The 17,902-nt window shown below is 43.4% G+C and overlaps 1 protein-coding gene across 6 annotated transcripts in view; it reads left to right on the top strand.

Moving 5' to 3' along the window:
• Positions 1-7,773: 7,773 nt before the first annotated feature.
• HNF4G (hepatocyte nuclear factor 4 gamma) overlaps positions 7,774-17,902 on the top strand; it is a 58,108-nt gene continuing 47,979 nt past the window's right edge. For 2 of the 6 annotated variants that reach the window (XM_068186449.1, XM_068186423.1), the window contains exon 1: positions 7,774-8,516. The gene's annotated coding sequence lies outside the window, so the exon portion shown is untranslated. The remainder of the gene's footprint in view (positions 8,517-17,902) is intronic. The other 4 variants (XM_068186444.1, XM_068186433.1, XM_068186413.1 and 1 more) reach the window with 4 other exon arrangements.

The raw sequence follows: 17,902 nt of genomic DNA, 5'->3' as shown, positions 1-17,902 counted from the left end.
AGTTATTTTTATGGTGATCCCAGTACATTTCATGGGGTTAGTGACAAAATTTTACAAATTATTTAGTAAATAAATATATTGTCTCTTTGCAACCTTAAGTGATGTTTGATTTTACACTTTATTAAGATATTAGTTTTATACAAAATATTTAAATAAAAGACAAATTTAAGTTTACCATCTAGAATTTAAGAATGCCCATACTGCAGTGATGTTCAAGGTTAGACTGAAGGGAGGTTGTATTATTTCACATGGTTCTCTCTGAAAATGAAAATGCAGAGTTTTTAGCTCTAGATATGTTAAACAGCAGTCTTAAAAATAACTACTGAAATTACAAAATACAATTCTTCTCCATTTTTCTTACCTTAGAAATAAAAATAGGCTCATATTATTAACATAAATCTGAACACAGTAGAGGTTGATCTTATGTGGTGAATGTTGCTGAGCTCTATACAGACTATGAGGAATATACATGAATCACTGCTCTGGGTTCTTCACAGCTTTGGTAGTTCTATGACCACATGAAAGGCTGAGGTACATAAAAGGGGCCTGCCCCTTCTGGATTTGGTAACTTCAAAACTTGAAGATAGACAGAGATTCTTCCCTTCAGGGATGACTAAAGTTATACAATGGTTTGGGTTGGAATGAACCTTAAAGATCATTTAGTTCTTATACCTTCAACATCTCCAGCACTGTGGTTAACCCAAAATATAGCCACTTACCTCCTGCTGCAAGCTGCCAACCCTGCTTTTATCTGTGTTTTAAACATTATACCTCATGCTCAGATCTCCTATAATAACTTGCATGCATGCAAGTTATGTACTGTTAGACGTTGCATGCCAAGTGGGTTCAGTTAGGGGTTTTAATAAATGTTAGTTAGATTGGTTCTATGTACCCCTATTTCCTCCTCAAAATGGTTCGCTCCAAGCTGTCTGCTATAGGAGCTTTCACCTGTCAATCTTGTAACCACTCCCCTTCCCCACAGAAAGTTCTGTGTCAATCACCCCATCTCTGTAGTCCCATTTGTCCCAAAACCCTGTATCCAACTCTGTTATGTTCCCATGGGTTGCCGTGGTCTGCGTCACTCCCCTGTCCTCTGTCCCCATTGGGCGAGGAGGACTTTCGCCCCTGTTGGCCTGCCCCCTATTTAATCCCCTGTTCCCTTTGTCCCAGGGCCATATTGCCCCTGCGGGCTTGGGAACAGCTGCTTTGTCCGCCGCTGCAGCCACGCGGGAAATAAACAGTTCCCAGCCACACGGGTGAAGTGTGCCTTCTCTCTGGCTCTTTATCTCCCCTCAGCGTGAGGCTACGGGTGCGGCAGACCCACGTGGAAGATCAGCCCTAGAGCTCTGCACCCATGCAGCGGCCCCGGTCTCGCCGAGAAGCAGTGTGCCAGCCAGGCACTCCCAGCTGCCCAGAACCGGGGCAAAGAAAAACCAAACACCGCAGTTAGAATCATCTAACAGGAAAGCTGATGTAATTTTGACACAGCTGGCAGCAGATGTGAGGAAGTGGCAGCTTTAAGCTAGCTGGTGGGCAACCTAAGAAGTTTTGAGAGCAAAGGTGGGACTGGCCAAGTACTCCAACATTCACCTGGCTCCAGACCTTCAGCCTCAGCTCCTATGGCCAAGGTTTGGGCCTTCTTCTGCACTAAAGACCTGACCATGTGTTTCTGAGCCAACAGTGCTGAACTGGTTAAAGTGCAACCAGTTGAACTGTAACTATCGGGAAGGAGTTGGCTAGATTTTCCTAAAGCAGCACTTTTCAGCTGAATATGAATCACTGTGGTTTGCATGGATTGAGGAGAATGTGAGAGAATACTGAAAAAAGTAAATAAAACCATGAGTATTGCCATAAGTCTGTGCCTCCACTTAAAAGGTGGTGATTTGCAAAGGGAAAAAGTAAAATTCTTTTGAAAAACAATTTAACACCCAAATGGGCTCCAAACCTATTCCACAATTTTTAAAGTTCAGTGCCAAGAACAATGCACTCTGGAATGCTATAAAACAATCTGTCAAACTTTAAGACCTGGGCAAAATTGAATTGTCTTGTCTTCTCTGCATCATTGTGACCATAAAAATAGCCCAGACAGACCACTTAGTTTTAACTATCATTATTAACACAGAAATGGAATTTCTTAAAAGGTTCATTCGACTTCCAGGGTGCTTTTTACCCATGGACCCTGACTGAAAACAGAAGTTTTCATCAGCTGGTGTCATGGAGATTGCATTATTCCCAACTCTCAGCAGAAGATGGTTTCCATACACCATGTCTACACTGTCAATATCAATATGTACACACTGTTTAGCAGTATACACAGTGTGAAGTATACTCACTTATCAGTAAAAGATAATTTTCTTTTTCCATGCCTACATTTTGAATTCAATCTCCTTTAACTGAATCAGTGAATTGGAACTATTTTGTGTACAAATTATGTATCAGATGCATGCTCATCCTGTTAATCTCTCTTGCAGCCAGTTTCATTTTTGCTGTGTTCTCATATCAATACTGTTTAAATCTCTTTCAACAGCAACGTTCTCTGCTTACCTATCCTACAGTTTCCAAGATATTTCCCGTAACATCAGGCAGGCAGTCTAACACAACCACTGCATACTCATAGAGGGAGAAGCCTCCGCTTGAGTTAGGACCACTCCAGAGTAGCCCATATTGCACAGACTATGTAGACTAGCAGGTATAGACCCATGCTAAAATTATCATGCATATATACCCTTTTGATAAGCACGAGGTTTATTCTAAATCACATGATAGGCACCAAATAATCACAGAACAACACACTTCACATGCATAGACCAAGCAACAAATCCTTAGACAGCTGATCTGCTGTGACCAGTGCTTTTACATATGACATGTTGAAGTACTTACAATAAGCATTAAATGTTTTTTCTTTCATCTTTTGTTCATTTCTCGGCTGCATTTTGGGAAGAAACTAATCCTAATTTGCATAGGGTATATTATGAATATGTTTTGGGGTCAGCAACAGGATCAAAACTATATCTCCAAATATGCAGCTACTGTCTTCAGCTGGGGAATAATTCCCATTATATGTGTTCTCATTACATCAGTGGAGCATTTGTGCTTCCAAGCCCTTACTCCTGCTTTAGCCTGGCAGGATTTTTAATCAGAAAAACAAACACGGTGAACATGATTCATACTCTCATACATTCACTCTAGGTGTGTTAATGAGAGTATCCTAGACGATGATGTGCTCCACACCTTTTATTTGCAGGACCAGAGGACGTGTTTTTTCTGGAGAACGAATTGCTAGAACCTCTGACATGAGTCAGGTGAAGCAAATACCTCTGGCATGAGTCAGGTGAAACAAACGGGAAGGAGATCCTGACTCTTACTTAGCCATCTATCTATTTGTGGAGTGAAAGGATCAAGATGGGGAGTGGGGTGGGGCTGGGGTTGAACTAAGCATTCAAGCAGCATCAAACCTTCCAGCTGCCCATCGTTTCCTCCCCCCCTGAGACATGTGGGACGCCTTGCATGTGACACTTGGCACATGTTGGCAGGATTTTGCCCACTTCTGGACTTACAGGCTGCCGGCTGGGAGCTCCTCCCTTGCTCCCGCTGCAGGCACCCTGCGGTTGTGCTGCGCCGCGGCCTTCCTGTGCCCGGTGGCGGGGGCGGTATGGGGCGGGCGGCGGCGGGCAGCAGGTGCCGGGCGGCAGGCGGCGGGTAGCGCGGCCCGGCACCGCTAGGTGGCACGGCTGGGTCTCGCACGGCTCCCCCGTACCTGCGGCGCTGCCCGGCCCGGCCCGGCCCGGCCCTGCCCTGCCCGGGTCGGCACACCCCGCCGCCGCCGCAGCCCCCCCGCCCCGTTAGAGCGGGGCAGCGGGAGCTCCCCGCGCCTCCCGCCTCCCTGCGCTGCTAATGAGAGGAACGGCTGAGGGAGGGAGGCGCAAATCATCTTAAAAGAGAGGCAGAAAATGACCGCAGGCAGCCGCCACGAGGCGGGTTTTGTTCGGCCGCTCTGGCAGTAAACTCGTGTAATCTGCAGTCATTAGCATAATCTTCAAAGATCTTTAGGGGGATAATCTTTAAAATGCCTGGGGTGCTCGCTTGTGAGGCTCCTAAATAGGATATCGTCGGAGGGCCCGCGATACCCTTTGAGGTGTCTTTCTTGGGATTCGAGGGGTTCCTCTCCGCCTTCTGCTGTGGCGGACAGTAATGTGATCTCCGCCTAGATGGGGGTCAGGAGAGCACTGCGGCACTGAACACTCAGACCTACTCTCTGGCGGGCTTTTAATTTACGAGGGGGAGAGGCATATATTTTCCCTCGAAGTTTACTTTTCGTCAAGGGTAATTATCTCACTTGCATTTGAACTCTTCGGGGGACTAGAATGAGTTTCCAAGCATTCGATTCCCCTGCCTTAAATCTATAGCTCTTTTGTGTGAACCTCAGAGCTCTGGAAATGAACAACCCAACCCGCGGTTTGCAGAAATGTTCATTGCAGCGAAGGGCGTGTTCGGAGAACACAAACAGCACCCATAGATAGTTGCCAAGGGCACCTAATACATCTTTGCATTACACCTTGAACCAGTTTGCCCATATCTCCGAATTTTTATTGCACGGATCATAAATGATTGTAAAGTCTGCAAATCTTTCATGAAATCCTGACAATTAATAGTTTAGCCAGGGAACCTCTAAAGAAACCAGTCTAATGCATCCCTTGAAATCGGTTCACAGCCGCGTGGTGCCGGCGTAATCTGACAATTCAGAGTTTTAAGAGGTTTACGGCTTTTCTTTTTCTTTTGAAGAATGCACTTTCACTCTGTTTTTCGAAGCAACAAAACGCAGAAACCTTAGTACAGAATGCCAGGTGCTCTCTGATCAGAGGGAGGGGGAAAGGGCTCTGCCTAAGTCAGCTTGAACGCTCGATACCAGAACCTGTAAAATTAGACTGCGTTTCCCATTTATGGTTTCAGGTAACCACATAAAACTATCTGTTTCTTTAAACCGGTTTGGTCCTGATCGTTTCCTGTATTGCACTTTTAAAGGCAGGAGCACCCCGTGACCCCAAGTGACTATAGTTCCCGGCAGCCGTTTAGATGGTTTTTGAAGGCACGTTGGGGTCCTTTATCAATTATTCGTGATAACAAAGGAAAGGCGCTTGCCTCAAGATGGGAAAGTTTTTCAAGGGAAGCTCCTGCGAGGAGAGAAGTGCCTAGTTCCCCATAAATGATTTACGAAGGATGGATCAGTAACAGGGAAAAAAAGCAGCCCAGGGGAGGGAGAGAGTGCACACAAACAGTTGCTTTACCCGCAGGTTAATGATACCGGAACGAAGCGAGAGGAGACGGGCGGGTTACCGCGATGGGCGGCCGCCCGTTTCCGACCCCAGCCCCTGTCCCGCCGCCCGCAGAGGCAGCTCCGCCAGCTCCTCTTGTTTTCTCCCCGAATAAACTGCCTGGCGAGGGGTTGACAAATGCTGCTGGGAGCAGGTCGGGAAGGGCAGACCCTCGCAGATGTTGCCCTGCGGGAGCGTGCCGGGCTGCTCGCCCGGGGCGGGGGTCGCTGGCCCCGCTGGAGCGAGGGGGCTATGCCGGCGGCCGCAGCCCGGCGGGCAGCCGCCCAGCAGCTGTCTGCCGACGCAGCCAGAGGCAGCCAAGTGATTAGAGGGGCTTCTTCAAAATGGCACAGAGATCATACTGTCTGGGACTTTCCCCTTGAGGTCAACGCTTGGAAATATTCGTTATCTCCGCTGTAAAAGGCTTCGTGTGTTTTCTCCCCTCGGCACCGTCTCCCAGCCCTGCTCCCCGGGGTGTAGTTAGGGAGAGATGTGGAGAGCAAAAGGGGTACCTCCTGCCTCCCATGGCCCAGCCGGTGCTTTCGGAGATCCGAGGCAGAGGGATCTGGCCGCTGCCCTAGTGTCTTGATGCTCCATCCTCAATAGAGGGCGGGAGGACTGGAGGTGGCGGGAGCCCCCACCCTTGAGAGAAGCGGGAAGGGCTCCCGGCCATGGAAGCTGGGGCAGTTTACAGCTACCGTGGCTCTTAGGGCGGTCGCATGATTTCATTGTGGACGTGCACGTGAAAATGCTGCTTCAGAGGTAGCACCGGCGGCGAGGTGACCATCAAGGGACTCTGTGCTGCACCCCACCCTTCCTCAAAAACGTTGGTAACTATAAGAGGCAACCACTTATAAAAACCATTTAAGGAAATGCTGAAGTCGAAATGAAAACCACTAGTTACATTAAGGTTAAATCAAATGTGGCCTTATGTGATGAGAAATAGGTGCGAATATTCTCCTCACAGGAAAGAAATTCCATTTACTCTTCTGCAAGCTATTTGGTTTTGGAACAAAGCAGTATCCTTCCCGCAGAAAGAATAATAATGACAACGTTTGTATACGCTGAAGGGACTGGAATCAAAACGTCTTGACCCCCTCCTCTATCTTCCCCACGCCCCCATCAAATCTACCCGCATCTGGATTCAAGTGTAGGAATACAGTTGCTTCAGATGACCACACGGCTTTAGCGTGTGAACTTTACTCTAATTAAGACAGCAAAGAAACTCCGACACATCCTCTTCATTTATCTAAGAAAACTGGTTATTAGCCCACGGCATATGCCCGAGATTCTCTGAAGAGAGGTAAAAAACAGCCCTCGCGTAAGTGGCAGTCACTTTTTAAGCCGGCTATTTGTGCCTGCGGATTGCTCCGAGGCGCGCTGGAGCCAGCAGCAGTTACGTTTATTTCACTGTCAGTGCTGCCCCTGCCTGCAGTATTTTATCTGCGGCAGGAGATGGGCAAGAACTCCACAGAAACAAGTCTTCCTCGGCCACTTTTATTGGTCTTTTAAAAACCGCCTTTAAAATAACACCGGAGGGCTTTGGATGTATTTACACCTTTCTTGTGGCTATCTGGACAATTATTTCCAGTGATTATTAATATTTTGTAAAGGGGGGGGGGAACTGTCAAGCAAAATTATCTTTGTTCCTTTCAAGGGACAATCGAAAGCCCCTAGAAACTGGATCCAGAGTTTTTACCGCAAATTCTGGAAATGAGGAATTGGCCATCTTAACGAGATCCAACAGCATGGCAAGGTACCGCCGGTAAGAAAGTAGAGGAAACCCGCTGATCTGCTCGCTGGGGAAACCAATCAATCACCGGCCGCTTTCAGAGACTGGAGGAAGAGAACATTTTTCATATTTTTTTTCCAACCTCTTTCCTGTGTAGAGCCCGTGCAGTCCCTCTCCTGTGAGAGCATCGTTAAATCACTGACACGGGTGTGCGGGGGCGGATGTCAGGCGTGTTTACGCACCCACGGCGAAGCAGCCCCTTCTTACGGCGACTTTAGTCAGTCTTACATGGGAACTTGTGCCAAATACCCACCCTTCACACGGCCGAGGAGGCCCCCACGGATGATGAGTGGAGTGACAAGACACCATCCTTCCTTTAATTATTTCTCTTCTTCCTAATGCCTCTGTGGGTGTGAGCGGGTAGTATCATAAGCAAGGCGTTAATTATTCTTTCGAGTCTGTGAATGTTCAGTGTCTGAAAACCACGGCAATTGTTGTTTCATAAACACTTCCTCGTGTCACGACCTACCCAGCTCTAAAAGGCCGGCGAAGTGTCTTTAGCGCAGAGAACCCAGAGTTTGCAGTGGATCCCCGTGTTTGATCCCATTTCTTTACATAGACAAATACTGAGCTAAAAAGAGGGGGCTTCGTTCCTCCCGTGACAGCTTCGGTGAAGACACCGGGAGAGCGACACCGGGATGGAAGCATTAGAGGCCGGGGTGCCCTCAAATGTGTGTCTACCCAGCACGGCGGGGAGCTGAGGGCCGCGGGCGGGTGCTGCGGAGACGGCCCCGCGGACACGGGTCGCCGTTCGCTCGGTCCCTGCGGGGCGTTGGGCTCGCCTACCGGGGCAGGGCAGGGCGGCCCGGGGGACATTTACCCTTGTCACAGAGGCAAGGGCGACCGGCGGGGTACAGCCGCGGGAGCGGGGCACCGGCCGCTTTCCTGTCCTGGCGGCCGGGGGCGCTGCCGCGGAGCCGGCCGAGGGCACCAGGGCTGGGACCCAAGGCCCGTGCCAGCGCCGCAGCTCCCGCCAGCCGCTCCCGGGCCGTGAGGGGAGCGGCGGGCCCGCCCGCCGGCGGGGCGCGGGCTGCCCAGGCCAGTGGCTGGCGGCGGCGGCAGCAGCAGCTTTCAGTTTTCATTGAGGCCGCTGGTTACTGTTTAACGTCCCCACCCACGTTTCAGTTTGTTTAGTAAATCGATCTTATGCTGGGGCTGAGGCTGCTGCCCTGTCGCCATTGAGCAAAGTTAATTCACCCTCACACATACTCTCTCTCTCCTCCTCCTTCTCCTCCTTTCCCGCTTCAGCATATGGTGAGGACGTTGTCACCGCACCAAACAAGTCGCGCAGCCCAGCGCCGAGACGTCCGCGGGGAGCCGGGGGGTGCGGGGGAGGCAGGAGGCCCGGGGCATGCCACCGGCCTGAGCTGCGACCGCGCCGTCGGAGGCCGAGGGACGGGGCGGCCCCGCCGGTAAGTTCCCGGGGACCGGCGGCCGCCCAGTGACACAGCCCCGCGCCGCCCGCCGCGCCGAAGAGGCCGACGTGCGCGGCGGCACAGCTGGTGGCCATACGGACAGCGCCCGGTTTGGGGGGAATTTTACGTTATTCTTTTTAAAATTTTTTTCCCCCTAAATCGCTTGGTCACGTGTTCCTGTTATCGGCTCCAGGGGCGTTGCGGGGAAAGGCGCCGCACTGGGCGCAGCCCCGGGCCCCGGGGCGGGGTGCGTGTGTATGTGTCCCCCGGAGTGCGTGTCCCTGTCCCGGCCGCTCTGCCCCTGCGCCGCGGGCGGCCGCACCGCTGCCTGGCGCTGTGCTGGCATTTGTGGCTCCTCAACGGCCGAAGTCACGGCTTTGCACCGGGTTAAGGAACATTTTCTAAAAGGATTTTTTTGGTTTTGCCTCCCGTATTGATTTCTCCGCCCCCGCCCTCATGGTCACCTGTGTAACAGATAATTTGTTTTTGTAGAGATGTCCTAGTAATAGCACTTGGCCAGTGCTGGCCGCCTTGTTAGAGAATCCCACAATACTTAGAGGGAAAATAATTCAAAGAGAAAAATTCAAACATGAAACAAGCAGAGCAACCCAAAGGTGAGTTTTGCAGGTGGATCCAGCTTTTACAGTGCTACAGGTGCACTGTTTAGAGGGTATCTTTGATGAAAGCAAACTTTCAGATCTCACACTTGTGAGTTGAACATCTGTTCCTGTACCCTGAAACGGGCAATATAGTCAAGCATTTTGGAAAGTAGACAGTAGATTACAGTGGTATCAGTATTATAAAGCAACTTTATACATTTTTAACAGTGAATCCTATTTCATAGTAAACTGTGTTAAATTGGACCTTCCTTTGTGTAGGCCTTGTAAAGTGCTGCACATGCTTTGATTTACTGTGCTTTCTCATCTGTATTATATAGAAAGTGGAGTAATTTAACATAGCATCTCTGTTAATTGATACTGAGTTCATTAAAACTGAGCTAGTGATTCAGACTTACTATGCTTTCACAACCCCGAGTCTCTTGTGTGCTAAAAAACTATAAAGTGCTATGTAATTTCCGGTATTCCTTAAGAAGTTCTTACATCTTATATAGGAGGCATATTAGACATTTATATATATGCAGGTGTTTTCAAATATGATGAACAGCATTTTTGTAATTTCATTGTTTTACTCTTTCATAGTCATATGGTAAGGGGAAAAGGGACAAAATACTTTGTAATAGTTCACATTATCCTTCAGCTTCTGAAGTATTCAGAGTAAAAAAGAATTTTGAAAGTATTATTTTCATTGTGCAGTACTCTGTGTCCTGTACCCCTCTCTCCTGCTGAAAGACACCAGGCTGCCTTAGTCTCACTTCATACATGTATTAAAAAATCCCCAAACAAATAGGTGTGAGACAGGATCAGGATGCTGTTGTCTTGTTCATGATGTTACCTTTGACTTTTGCAACTCACACATTTGGACTCTTTTCCTGGAATGCAAACTTTGTGTTTCCTTAACACAAAGCGAAACTTTCTCTGCAACTTGCCTCATATAACAAGAGGAATATATCTTCCAAAAATTTTAGCACTTAGCAGCAGAAGTTTAAAACTAGAGTAATGCAGAGATCCAGTCTGCATTTCCAAGATAGCTAATTGTAAGTACTCCTAGGCAGCATATTGGGAAAAGCTTCAGGAGGCATGGAGCTACCGCTGCTGTCCCTACTGCCTCCTACCATGGAGGTACAATGAGGAAAATTGTTTTTTTGTGGCCCAGCTACAACAGACCGTTCCTTGGATGGACAAGTGGTGTTTACTTCTAATTTGTGCACAGAATTAAATTATCACTAAGCCAATTCCCTAACAGAAGTGTCCTTATATAAGCACGTCTTTACTGCTCCCTTCCCTCAAGATAATGGCCTAGTATTGCTTGCCCAGGTTTGAATCTCCGAATCAAATCCTGTTTGAGTCTGCTGAGTTTCCCAAAACCTACAGTAGTGCAAGAACAGAACTCAGTCCTTAAGCTGGACATGGCTTCGGTTTCAAACTTCATGGCAGACCTTATGTCAGGGGAATATGGACTCCATAGTATAAGAGGTTGCCAGTCTGTTAAGCCTGTGGTGGGAAAACGGGGTCTAGTGTCATCAGTGTTATTTGCAGACCTGCATCATGTACATCAATTACCACTAGCTATGAGAAAGAAAACATTATTTCAAACAATTCAATTCTTGGCAGGTCATTAATTAAAAGATACTTCCTGAAAAAAATTCAATTCAAAACTAGCAATATGGCAACCTATATGATGGAAAAAAACATCAATTTTTTGTTTGTTTTTGGTTCATTTGGGAATTTAATCTATTACGACAAACAATAATTCATGACTGATTTAAAACTGCATTACTGGTGTAGGGGTGTTCTGAGCTGAGCAGATTGTGCTTTTGCATCCGTCAAATAGCAGAGGCAACGTACTCCATGTCTTAACTGATAAATGGACTATTTCAATGCAGGGATCTCTCTGCCTCACTTCTCAGTGGTTTCAAAGACCCATTTATTGCTTGTGAGCTTCAAAATATTATCTGATTTATTTGTTTTAGTTTTTTTTTTTTTTTTTTTTTCATTTTATGAAGTTGTGTGGCTCTTCAGAAGTCCTCCACTTCTGTATTTGAGAATTAATATTACACCTGAAAATCGGTTTGATTTGCCTGTGTTGTGTCAGGTGGACAGGAGGTATGTCATATTGGGTTACTGCATTACTCTGATATGGTAGATTTGTAACGCAGAGTGCTTTAGAATATAAAGAAAGGATTTTTTGTCTGGTAAATAGTTACCTGTTTTACATGGTAGTATGTTCTGTAATAAATTAAATTTCTCAGTGAAAGTATTGCTGCAACATAAAAGAATGTAAGGTTGAGGGAAGGCATGGCTCTTAGTTTTTAATATATCAATGAATGATGCATTATGTAATATCATTATGAGAAAATAAGGAAAATGCATTTCTAACAGATTAAGACGTTTGAATGTCTTACAACAGCTTTGATTGAATCAAATATTTTTCATTTCAAATTCTCAATTTTAAAACAGCACACCCTAAAAATCAGGTCAGAATGGTGTGTGTAATGTCAGAACCGAGATCTATCAAACTGAAAGGCTCCAACAACATTTTCAAGCCTTTCTCAATTGTCAATTTAAGTTAATTGAAAATGAAAGGTCTCGCTTTCAGGATTGGGCCATTTAAATAGAAGCCTGCTGCTTTCATTTTGTAGAAGGGCAATCTCCCTCCACATACGTGTTTTTAAAAGGTTCATTCATAATTCTCCCTTCACACTTCTATTGGAAATGACAGAATTCATTATTTTGAGTTCTTGAACTATTTTTCTGCAACTTGGGTGATGAATTGTATGAGATCTAGTTCATAACGTGGCACGGCAACCCACAAGATTTAAAATTCTCAAGGCTCGATTTGTCTCTTTCTGGCATTTGGCTGGCACAGCCGAGGGAAGCTTCCATGTGCATCTTCTGACTCTTAAGAGCAGGAGGTTGGGATTTTTTTATTTAATACTGATCAAGGAAAAAACTCACACCCTTGCTTGGTAATTCACTAGAGGTATCCAGGCAACGAGGACATACATTATAGTCAGCAGTATACAAGGTGCTGTGAGAATTTTCCTTGCCTCCTGTTTATCTGGGAATCCAACTGCAATAGACCTATACAAACAGCACTGTTTTCGCTGTCTATTTCTACTGTGTAGTTTGTCTGTAGACTTCTGGGGGTTTTATTTATATTTAGCTCTCTGATGGAAAAGGATTTCTTGATATGTATCTGTTCTTGCCTAAATAAAAGAATTTGGTTCAGGTGGGAGAGTGGGACAGAGACTCCATGAAATGACAAATACAACTCAGCTTGCAATTGATGGTGCATCTGTGGCAGTGTTGCAATGAGAATCCTCTTTTTCAGAGAAATTTTTGTCTGAGATTACTAGGCTGCACCAGCCTGGATTGGACTTGATGGAGACAGTAGCAGTGTCACCAGTTACTTGCTAACCAAAATAGGCCTCACTGGCAGAGAGGTGATTGAATTTCCCTTTTTCTTTGTTAAATAAAGGTATTTTCACTAACTGCTGACGTGTATCAACAGTCGGCACTGAGTGGGGCCAGTTCATACTATCAGAGCTGGGTCCAGATGCTTGAAGATTTCTGACTACAATGACCCAGTTGATCATATATCTTAAGCCCTTTTTGCACCTCTGCAGCTACAGTTTGTTTGCTTGTTTCTTTCTTTCTTTGTAAATTGAAGACTATGATGAGAAAGATGATTCTTATTGATACCACCTGCTTCAGAATCATACCCCAAAGTGTCTTATGCCCTTCAGGATGATAATATTTATTTCTTTTGCACAGAAATGCCAGTCTGACATTACATTAGCTGACAAAATTGCCTCAGTAAAGGTCTAGAGACTACTCAGAGACACTAGACAGAAAAGAGATGGTGACATGGTGGACCATGCTGTGATTGTACATTAATTCTCAATCCCTGTCCTCTGTTGGTCCCTAACAGGTGTTAGCTTGTACCTGCTGTTGTAGTTAAAAGGATAAAATTACTATTTGGGAAATGGATAGGATTTTGTACACCAAATTGTTAAATACTTCATCTGCTTACTGCTGCCTACTCCCAGCTGCTAAACAACTTGAAAACAGGATTTTCTGCTGGACTGTTTGGTAGGCATGCAGTGGCCCTATTAGGTGGGATAGAGATCCCATACATTGGCTGCCTGGGGATTTTTATATGGTTTCTGGGCAGTTACCGTTTGATTCAGATTGCCTCTTTTGTCCTCACAAAAATGGAAGTAGGTTTTTTTCTTACAAAGGAGAAAGCAATGCAGAGCTATTAGTGCTAGTTCTAATTTTGGTGCTAGGCACTATCTACATAATAGGTATGTATTATCCTTATGTAATATTTCTTTTCTTTTGGAAGAACAGTGACATTTCTGACTTTCATCTCCAAATCCAAAGCATTTCCAAAAGATTTACATTTTTAAAGAGGCTGTAATGTCTTCCAACCCTCTTGTCTCTGGTGATGTTTTAGAGTGTCTTACCCTATCTCATTGCTTTTAACTTTTTTTTTTTTTGGTCTTTTTATATGATTATCTGAGCTTCAGTAACTATATTAATATTGAACATGCAATTTTAACTAGGGTTTTAGGGAGACTTAGGAACAATGCTTTTTAATTTACTTCAGTTTGGAACTACCAGATCTTAGGCAGACATAAAAGTTTAAGGTAAAACTTTACATTTGATCATAGAAATATTAATAACTTTGGCTATGATAGTAAGAGGGAAAGAATGCAGAGAAAGGCAGTCAGGTTTATTTTGAGATTTATCTTGTTATGCCTAATTTCAGGCTCTTCTAGATGAGTTACAGAGATACAAACTAGTCCCTTTAAGGGTTTGGATCTGACACCCAATGTTGTATGGAAAAGTAGATCATTATATCAGTGACAAAACACTATCTTCAAAAATCAAAAATAAAAATTAAATAAAAGGAAATTTTGCTTGGAATTTCCCCAAAAGAGCAAAAAGTAGCTTCAGGAGTAGCAGGAAAAAGTTTAAGTTGAAAAAATGCAAAATTCATTAAGCTGGTTGGAGATGTAATAGGTTAGGGCTGTGAATGGATTTTGTTTGTTTATTATGGCTTTTTTAGTTTAAAGAATAAAGACAAAAAGAACATGCCTCAAACAAAAGCTGCTTTACAGGGTCTGTATCTCCTTAGCTATTGTCATTTAGCATTCACAGTAAAACTGAAGTAGTATGAACCAAAGCCACAGTGCCCCAGACTTTACCATCTGTACTGCATTTAAAAATGTGGGTGCATTCCGTACGTTGGGGCACACAAGGCTGGTTTGAGCCTTTGGATTAATTTAAGGTCCATTTTAGCCAGATTTTCCAGGATTCCTTCAGATGCCTTTGTTTGCATGTATGTAAGAGCTGAGAAGAAAGCGTGCAAGTTCCCTGGCGCAGGCTGATGCAATTTTGCTTCCATTTTCTGGCTTGGCCGAAACAACCAAGGCAGTGTAAAGTATAAGCACTGCTTGCTTCTCCACTTAAGCTCTCATCTGGCCTAAAGGTGACTGTCCCTATAACAAAGCTGCCAGCATTACTACATATGCTTGGCCCCAGTGGAGATGGTTGCTTAAATGGCCAAATACAGGCGGCCGCATGTTGATCAAGTTCATGTTGAACTTGCACAGCTGAGGTCTGTGTGCGTGCCCGCCTGTGCTGGCACCGCTGAAAAGAAGAGTCAGTCAACAAAATATGTAATTTCTTTTCTTGCTAAAAAAGAGTAGGCTGACTGGTAGATATATAATGGAAGGGGCATTTGTCTGCTCAAAAATTTATGGAGGACAACTCATTTCACATGTTTAACATGTTGTTGATTTGAGGTAAATAGAAGAACGAACAACTCCACTAATGTAATCTTTCTGGTATCAAATTTACAGAGATCTTTTAAATAATGAAGCAAAACTTGGAAACTTTCAATTCGTAGGCTTATATTTGAAGGGCAAGGAAATGTTAAGCAGTTTGCATGCTCTGGTTGAGAAAGGGATTCAAATGTTAACATAAATTTTACCATGAGTTTTGTTAGCGCAGAATTTAATAGTGAAGTTTTTATCTTATTTTAATCTAGTAGGTCAAGTAATTTATTTCCCAAGATGAATTTGAAGCTGAAAGAGGGCAGAAAATGAGAGACATTCTCAATAATTCCCAAGATTCTGTGGTTCCAGAGAGCATAAAGGACTATCCTTAAATTAAGATAAATATATGAATTGCAAAAACCTTGGCAGGTAGAAAATGAGCACAGCTTTGAATGGCCTGAAGAAAATATCTATATGACTGCAGCAAAAGTTTTAACCCTTAATGGTCAGTGGTCATAGGCATGTTGGAGCTTTGAATTTGTAGGTCAGAGCTCTTGCTTTCTCTAAAAGGATGAAAAGTAGCATTGTTAGCAGTCCAAGCAAACAAAGTGTTTGTTAACCCTTGGCTGTATGGTGAATTTCATGAAGAAAAAACTCTCTTGGTACGTAAGTATTTTATTAGCTGGACAAAGTGACACAGTTAAATAGTTGTAGGGAAGCTGCTGTATAGAACTTAACTCTTATCAAACATAGAAAGGCAGCATGCTCTTGGAAGTTCCTATGAAAACAGTTTCTTTTTCTGCCTTTTCTGGTAATTTAAGGAGGTCAAAGTAATAGATTTGTATTTTTCATTTTAAGAGCTCTGCTGTGCCTCAGACAAGTACAACGAGAAGTGGAAACTTTGGGGAACATGGTTTAGAAATCTGGAAAAGGGATTGTGTGGTGCATTCTCCACAAAGGATACATCTGCTTGCCACAAGTGTAGTTTATAATCCTGGAAAATCAAAGATACTCCGTTGCTCTTAGCTAGGTAAAGAATTCAACATGTCCTGTATTCCTTGATAAGTCAAAAGATTTTTTTCCAGATATGAAGAAAAATCTATGGTTTGCTAGTTGCTCCTATTTGAAGGACTCCCTTTACTTCAGCTACTGTGCTTTCCCATTTACAGTTTTGAATTGGTTTGCCAAAGACCACAAACATCCTCATGTTACCTTCTTTCTCTGTGTCCTGATCTAAAATCACTGAATTCAGATTTCTACATCCTTTTTGTTTGGACCCAGTGTTGGCTTTTTGTGGTGACCCTGGCTCTAGAGTCTGTCTAGTTATACTAGAGGTGCGAGAGGAGCTTGTGTACGTACAAGGATATCAATATATTCATGCTGGGAATGCTGGAAGTTACTTATAGTGTATGTCTTTACATTTTTAGATACAGCATTTGGAGATATACATATATTTTCTATATCTGTGAATCGTACAAGTCTGAAAGTTGCTTGCCTTCTTGCTCTGATACAAAACATGTAATGCTCTTATTAGTATGTGACATAGTTAGATTCCTGTTGAAAATCAATAACCTTCCCATAAAGCAAGTCTTACATCCTTTCTTAAATTCATTTAGAATCATTTTGTATGCCTCATTAGCCTTGTAATTTAAAAAAGAATAAAAGAAAAAGAAAACAAACCAGCCACCTAATATTAAACAGTGTATGTAATTTAATTTTTCCGACCAGGGGGGATGTTTATGACACTAAATATATCGGCTGGTCTATAAATACCTGTGTTTATTGTGGAACAGAACAGTGATTCTCAAACAGTGCTCTATCAGACACTTAATGATAATACACAATGTGCTGTAGGTAGTATTATTTCACTGCTACCTTTCTTTTTTGTTTCATCTACTACATTGCTTTCATGGAAACTAAATGTACCAGATGAAATACATTCCTAAATATTCTGTGCAATCACCCATTAGAAAGAGGATGGTCAATGTAAATAAATACAGGAATTGTTTTAAAGACAGACCCTATACTTAAGCACTGTCAACATTTAAAGCAAAAGGTGTTAAGTTCCTGAAAGAAAAGATACTTTACAACACAGAAGAATTTTTATGATTTCTATTTAAAACTCAGTGTGTTTGAAATGCCTTGAGAAGATTATGGTGTGAGAAAGAGTCTGTAGCTTTTATACATATTCCTTGTAATATTCCCATGGGAACTACACCAAATTAAAGAAATGTGATGGGGCTGATGATGACTTACAGAAAAAAAATCCCAAACAAAGATAGACATTATTTAAATCTCATATGTAATGAATGTGGGAAAAAATAAGAAATGCTTTTTTTATTAGTACAGTGACACCTACTTTATTGAGTGGTAAACTGTGCTGCAACGCCAAAGCAGATGCAGCTGTAGTAGATGTAGTTGTAAGAAAAAAAATGCAAAGCATTTAACAGCTGCTTCATTAAACAATTATTTGCTTTTATAAAGGAGATGCACTTTATATATTTATATTTATATTTATATTTATTTTCTACATGTAGTTAGTATTGAGAAATTTTGAATTAAGCAAACTCTTTGCATATTTAAATTTATCTGTTAAGAATAGTCTCCAACAAAACAAAGACAAAAACAATAAATATTTCTATAGTTTTTATTTTTTTTGTGTGTGTGTGTGTGTGTGTGTGTGTGTTTTGGCTTTTTAAACAGATCCTTAAATGATTATTTAAATTTAAAATAAAATTTTTAGTAATTTAAATTTTTTGTGTAGTCTAGGTCTTGACCGACACATTTTTCAGTTTGTAGGAACTTTACTTGTAGCACTTTGGAATGATGTTGCACATGTGAGAACCTTACTGCAGACTGCTTCTTAAACAGAACATGAAGGTTTAGTAGCTACTTTAATAAACATTGTTGGTTGTAATGAAGGAAAGAATCCCACTCATTTTGAATTCCCTGAGCAATTTTTTCATCCCTGTTGATT

The sequence above is a fragment of the Anomalospiza imberbis genome, chromosome 1 (genome assembly GCF_031753505.1).
Source record: "Anomalospiza imberbis isolate Cuckoo-Finch-1a 21T00152 chromosome 1, ASM3175350v1, whole genome shotgun sequence".
Classification (NCBI taxonomy): Eukaryota; Metazoa; Chordata; class Aves; order Passeriformes; family Viduidae; genus Anomalospiza; species Anomalospiza imberbis.
Note: the sequence above shows the minus strand (reverse complement) of the source record. Positions and strands in the feature narration are given on the sequence as shown.